Raw genomic sequence first — 7358 nt, forward strand, 5'->3', positions numbered from 1 at the left:
CTTGCAGGTGTTGAATTATTTTTTCCTGCATCCTAGTTGTTTTTAAGAGATCTTTTCTTACTTTTTCACTAGCTGCAATGGTGTCTTTAAGGTCAGAAAGTCTATTTTCACTTTCACTGAAACAGTTTTGCCAGCTTGTGATTGAGGTTTTAATTTCCTGTATATCACTTTGAATCTGTTTCATACAATCTATTTCTTTTCTATATTGCTTATTCAGGGGTTCCATCATTTTTATATTCTCCTCTATTTTTTATCAGTGTATTCTTTAGAAGGACTTAGTAATTCTTTTATTATAGTTATCACTACATTTTTTAGTTCAGAAATTATTTCTGATTTGATTTCTTCTATACCTTTCTGCAGCTGATTCTTTACTTCTAACACTATTATTTCAGAGATATCTGGTGTGTGATCTCCAGTTTCCTCTATGCTGGTGTCTTCTGCATTTGTACTGGGTGCACTCAGGGCCTGAGACTACATTTTGTTCCTTCTCTTTGTCATTTTGTATACCACTGACTTCTGACCTTTGATGTAGAGCTTAGATAGGGTTAGTACCTTAGCACCAGGTCCGGATCTACAAAGTTTGGATTCCTCCAGGTAGGTGTTGCTTGGATCTGGCTGAGGTCTGGTTGCTGTGCTCCACTTCTCCCTGCTGCAGCCCTTGGATTTGAACCCTTTGTGCCACTCTGGCAAGATGTTCTGCTCCTGAATCAGCTGGTTGGGTCTTGCCTCTAGCCTCTTTGCAGGGAGCTCTGCTGAAGGGTTCTATGCCAGGCCTGCACTCTGAGTGGAATGAGGATCCAGTGGGCCCCAGGTGGTCTTATTCACACACCAGGCCTGTGCTCTGGGTCTATTCAGGATCCAATGGGCCCCAGGTGGTCTCACTCCCACTCTGGGCCTGAGCTCTGGGTCTATCCAGGATCTGGCAGCTCTGGGTCCTCTCACTCACATGCAGGGCCTGTGCTCTGGGTCTATTCAGGATCCGTTGGGCCCAGGTCATCTCACCTCACATGCTGGGCCTGCACTCTGGGTCCATCCAGGATTTGGCGGCTCTGGATCCTCTCACTCACATTCAGGGCCTGTGCTCTGGGTCTATTCAGGATCCGACAGTCCCAGGTGGTCTCACTCACTCACTGGGCCTGAGCTCTGGGTCTATTCGGGATCCATTGGGCCCAGGTCATCTCACCTCACATGCTGGGCCTGTGCTCTGGGTCTATTCAGGATCCAGTGGGCCCCAGGTGGTCTCATCCACACACCGGGCCTGCGCTCTGGGTCTATTCAGGATCTGGTGGCCCCAGGTCGTCTCACTCACTCGCCAGGCCTGTGCTCTGGGTCTATCCTCATCTTCCAAAGAAATAGGTATCTTTACTGTTACAAAATACTCCCATTACTGCAAATCTTTTAAAACATTAGTGTATCTTTACCGTGATGGTCCTGCTTCTGATCTGGCCTCAGTTGGGATAGATTCATTGTCCACTCAATAGGCATTCATGATGCATCTGCTAGGTCTAGGAGCTGGGCTAGAAGCTCTGACTAAGCAACAGGTCTTGCCTTGGCTACATGCTATACAATCATGTCTCAGGTGAGCACTGGATCCACACCTCACCTCTCCAGTTAATTCACACCAAAGCATTGCTTGTGTTCCCCAGCTATGGCCAAAGGCAGTGTGAGAAGTGTTTCCCCCAGCTAAATGGGGGCCAGTCCACCTGATTTTCTTGGTCAATGGTAAAAGCAGGGACACTCTGAGGCCCTGGTGTAAGCTTCATAACTGCGTAGTTATGCTAGGGAGAATGAAGCTGTGAAAGACGGGGAGGAAGATGGGATTTATGGGCATAGCTTTGGTAAGCATTGACTCTACCTAGTGATCTTTCCCATGGTAGGGTGTTACAGAAGGCAATACCTGCCTGTAAGTCCTCTGAATCCAGTCCCTCTGCACACAGGCCCTGGCTTCCCACATCGTTCTGCCTAAAGATGCGCTCTAGTGGCTGAGTGCTTGGGCAATGAGGCTGTAGGAAAGACCCTAAAAATGGTGAGACACAGGAGTTGGGTCGATAGTTAGCCCAGCATAGCCACTTCTCATTTTAATCCCTAAGTCATTTCAGTGCAGTTTCTCAGAGCCTCCAGCAGGACTGAGCCCTAGTTACCCACGGTGGTAGCTCTCAGACCCACTCCCTCCCCTGCCTCACTCTTCCACTCCTACACCCTCCTTCTTGGGATCTTAAAACAAGTAAACTCCTTGTACTCCCATGTGATCTCAGGGGAAATCAAATGAGTAAATCTTCATATTAACTCATTTAGCCACCTCTGCTGTCCTGGTGAGGTGAATGTCAAAGTGCCAAAGACTGGGCACTGGTATCACATTTATGGTTCCTATCATTCATATTCTAGATTGAAAGAAGATGTTAAATCAATAATCAAATAAGTATAAAGTGATTTTTGTGGCAAATGCTACAAAGCACAGGTGTGTGGGATCTGAGAATATATAACAGGCCTCTTGGCCCCGGCCAAGGAGATCAGGAACACCTTCTCTGCGGAAGTGACACTTCAGTTGAGATCAGGAGTAGAATCTAATTAGGGAAGATAGAAAGGAAATACACTGAGAGCAACTAACGCAATTTGCATAAATGATAAAATTGAAGCAAACCAAAGTTCAGTCCCACATATACTCAGGCTAAGAGAAAGTTTGACTTCAGATCTCCTCACTGACTAAGCTCTTCATAGCATAGTCAAGAGGCAGAGAGGAGATAGGTAAGGAGGAGTGGGAGGTGATTTCCTACTCCCATTATTTATGTCATAAAAGGATTAACTATAATTTTCTTTATATAAAAACCCCCCATAAAGCATTTAACAAGTAACTCAATCAGAAAAGAGGGAACTACACATTTATGTAAATGTATCTGTTGGGCATGAAGGGAAGAAAGTGGGAAGCGTATGAAGCTTCACAGCAGCCGCACGAAGGCACCAGCAGTCCTTGCAGGAAGACCTGGGGAAGAGAGTGGGGTTTTCCTGGGTGACTGACAGATAAAGAGAGTGTGATCTCTACCATGGTTAGTTAGATCTCTTTCTTCCAGCTCAAAACAGAGACTCAAATGGGCATTATCAAGAGAAGCTGACACTCAGGGATGCAAAGAGAGAACATTTTGTTTCTGCTTAGTCTGCAACCCGTGCTCCCAGGGTGAAAGGAAAAAATAAATAAATAAATAAATAAACTAGAGAACTATTAAAGAGCAGTGCATGCAAGGAAGCCAGAAAGGTGGATAGAAGGTCACAGTGACTTTCCCACATGAAGACCAGAACTTGTCTTGACGTGGGTGGAGTATCGGGTCTGCTATTTACAGACGGCATTTTCTGAAATAAGAGGAACCAGACAAGCTTCAAATGACTGTGATAAAGCAGGAAATATTGGAATCTAGAAGCAAAAACAAAGTACATGGACCCTTTCTGGTACATGGCTGAATAGCCAGTGGAGGATATACAGCAACCAAAATAGAAAAAAATTGATCAGCCTTGTGGTTCTTGAACTTTGGGACTGTGCTGGAGTTTGGTTTAGAAAAAACCAAATCTATAGATAGAGGAAAAACATGGATTCAAGTAGGTTCATGCTTGGAGTGCCTGTCATTTTGGTCTTCTGAATACGGGCTGCTTGTCATGACATGCCAGTTGCTGCTGTGCTGTCTCTCAGATAGATGACTGTCCAAAAAGAAGGGGGTGGTGAATGAAAGCAGGAGACAGGAAAAGGAATGTTGCCGGACTGTTCTGCTACAAGGTTGCATATGGTTAGATTTCTGGACTTATATGTAAACATAAGAATTATATAATTCTTTAGGCCTATTTTTAAAATATATTTTAATTTTTTAAATGTTTTTTATCGTATTATGTAGGGACTTAAAGTTCAACATATCAATACTTGATGAAAAATACCTGTTCCATGTTATGCCTAAGATGTTTGGTATTCAGACAGATAGTGAGGTTAAGCTTAACAGCCAGGGTTGTATGGTAATAACAATAAGCTTGTCTTCTGGAGGGTTAAAAACCTAAGTCTGCAGACCAAAATTAAAGAAAAAGGAGGGCCACAAGGAAAGCCAACATTTTGGCCCTAGCCTTCCAAGGTCAATTAAGACTCAGGATATATGAGAACTTGTACTGTAACGTCATGTAACTCAGTAGTGTCCCAAATTTTATGATCAAGGAGATTACGGGGGCCAAAGAGGAAAGTGATTAATGATGTAGAGTGTGCCTAAGGAGAGTCACATGGAGAGAAAACATTCTCTCAGGTTTTCACAGAGAGCACATTGGCCAAGCAATGGCCGTGACTCATCCACATGGCTAACACTGACAAAGGATCTACAATCTTAGGTACAGGATCTCAGGATAAATCCTGAGGGGATTTCACTGACCTTATCAGACCCAAAAGCTACAACTCTTGTTGCATAGGTCTTGCTTTATCTTGGTCTTAACCATCCAGCAGAAAAGTATAAAAACGAAGTATAAGAAGTAAAGTCATGCTGTTATGTTGAGCTGTGGGGGACTCAGGTCAACAATTTCTGACAGGGCCAGTCAAGCAGAAGACCCAATCCATTTTTATTTTTTATTTTTTATTTTTTTTGGCTCCGAATGCCTTCAGGGCAGGTTTGGCTGGCTTGAGTTGTGGGGATCAAACCATAGCAACCTGAGCCTGACTGCTTTGTTGAAGCAGCCACTTAAAGAACTGAGCTAAGGAGCAGGCCCCCATAAGACCCAACACTATTATGGACTACTGGACTCTTTTAGAATATTTTGCTGAGTTAACATACCTATAATAATCAAATGACAGAACTAAACAAAAAAGGGGATACAGATGAATGTACATTTTGCATCTGTGTATTTAAAATGGTTAGGAGAGATATATAGTTACATTCTCTTAATGAATAGAGGGATTTGTTCTAATGGTGTTTGTAAATAGGATATCATGTCCGCATCTTGTACAGCAAATAACCACTAGGAAGAGAGTATGCAATGTGTTAATTATTGAAACTGTCCTACCAATTTGATTTGAAACTGTCTCATAGCTATATGTCTCTCAATAAAATTATGGAAAAAAAAAGCATGGATTCAGAGGAAAGGCAGAGAGTTATGTCCTTGGCCTTCTTTCAAACCAGAGGGCAATCTGATTCAATTATAACGGTGCCCAGCCCCAGTTCAATTCAGGTCTTGACAATGAAATTGTAATTCCCCCTAAAGGAGAAAATGATAATGCTTTCTGCAAAAACAAATACATACATTAAAAAATCAAAATATATGTGTTTATTGATTTGATTTCAATATCAAGTGTCTTTATATGTAATATCTGGTACACAATAAAAACATTAACAAGATAGATGAAAAAATGTAACACATGAGCAACAAAAAACAACCAGGTGCACACCCGATTGCATAGGCTGCCCCGCGGAGCTGCCAGCTGATTGATAGTCAGGCAGACATGCTACCTGCGCCCCACCGGTGCGACCAGTGCTCGCGCGGTGGAGCGGAGCCCTGAGCTTCTACACCTGCCCTGAGGGCCCGGCTCTGCGGGCAGCTGGCCGCCCAGCTGTTCTGGCAGCAGCCCGTGGAGAGCCCTGTATTCAGCTGTGGCGGGGCGTTCTCACTGGAGAATCTGGATTTATCGGCAATGAAGGTTTTTCTAGAGTACGCCTTCCAAATAGTGAATGCACTTGGAAGTTCACAGTTCCTGAGGGAAAAGTAGTCGCTTTTAGTTTCCAATTCATAGACCTTGAGAGGGACAATGTGTGCCGCTGACTTGGTGCACGTGTGCAGTGGCCTCACCGATGGCCAGCGCGTGGGGCGCTCCTGCCGCATCTTCCAACCTGGAGCCGTGATGTCCAATGGCAGCAAGACGATGGTGAAGACAATTTCTGATGCCAGAACAGCAGGAAATGGCTTTATGGCCATGTTCTCTGCCTCTGAGCCAAATGAAAGAGGTACTGTTTCCGCATAACAATGGTGGTGATGGCACTGCCGATTGAACTCTACCGTGCGTCAGACGCGGTTCTCAGTGCTTTATATGTATTTATTCCTGTAATATAAAGCTTAAGAGCAATCCTGAAACAGTTTCAGAAACAAATCCATCTTTTAAAAAGTCCATATACATTCTTGTAAAAATTCAAATATAGAAATTCATGAGGAAAGGGCAGAGATAGCTCAGCAGTCTAAGCACCTGCCTAGGCGGAGACCAGGGTTTGATCCCAGGCATCACATGTCATGCAGGATCTGTCCTGGGATTGGGCTGTAAGGCAACATCACTGGCCTGAGGTGTCAGAAGACAGGATTCAGCACTGAGAGAGCAGCCATGATGTTGGGGAGAAAATCCTACCATGGAGCTGCAGAAGAACTGAAGCACAAAGTCTCTATGTAAAGCTTGTTTGTTTAAAGAGCCAGCCAGATAGCTCAGCAGACTAAAGCGCCTGCTTAGGCAGAGCACAGTGGCCAGGGTTCGGTCTGCAGCATGCCGTGCTGGCCCTGGCCCAGGGACGTGCTAAGACTGATATTGAGACTGGGCGTGGTGGTGTGTGCCTGTAATCCCTGCGTTTGGGAGGCTGAAAACAGGAGAATCACTATGAGTTCAATCTATACAGTGAGACCCCACACACCCTGTAGACCTTGTCTAAATTCATAAAAAAAAAAAAAAAAAAGTTTGTTTATACTAGGAATCGAACTCAGGACCTTGTGCTTGCCAGGCAGGCCAGAGCTCCAGCCCATAAATTTTATCCAACTGTAAAATGCAAGAGAGAACTCAGTTGCCCTGGCATAAATCTGTGAGCTGGAGAATGAGAGAACTGAACAGAGGTTACAGCTGCTGCCCACTGCCCCAGAGACAGATTTTGAGTCTAGTTAAATGCTAGATCAAAAATCATTTTTCATAGGAACTCAGTAGAAGCTAGAGTGTATCCTTTGTAATGTCTAGTATCTACTCATGTAATGAATCAGGAAAAGCGTGCTTCATATTCAAGAGAAAAAAGAAGTCAATAAAACAATCCGTGATACTGCAGTTAGCTCACAGGCACTTTAAAGCATCAATTACAAATCTGTTCCAGGGAAATATATGGAGAGTAAATGTATAGATCCGAAGAAGAAATTACTATTCTAAAAAAAAAAGAAAGAAAGAAAAGAAAAAGAAAGTGAGAGGGGGCCTGATTGCATACACTTGTGATCCCTCTACTCAGGAGGCCAAGTCAGGAAAATTATGAGTTCAAGGCCAGCCAGAACTATATAGTGTAAGACTCTATCTCAAAACAAAATAACACAAAATAAAAAGATTCTAGAGACAGCAGATAGGGAACCCGATATTGAAAAATGTACCTGGTGGGTCTACCAGCTAATTAGAG

Source organism: Octodon degus, unplaced genomic scaffold (assembly GCF_000260255.1).
Source record: "Octodon degus isolate 3935 unplaced genomic scaffold, OctDeg1.0 scaffold00130, whole genome shotgun sequence".
In the NCBI taxonomy this organism is placed as follows: Eukaryota; Metazoa; Chordata; class Mammalia; order Rodentia; family Octodontidae; genus Octodon; species Octodon degus.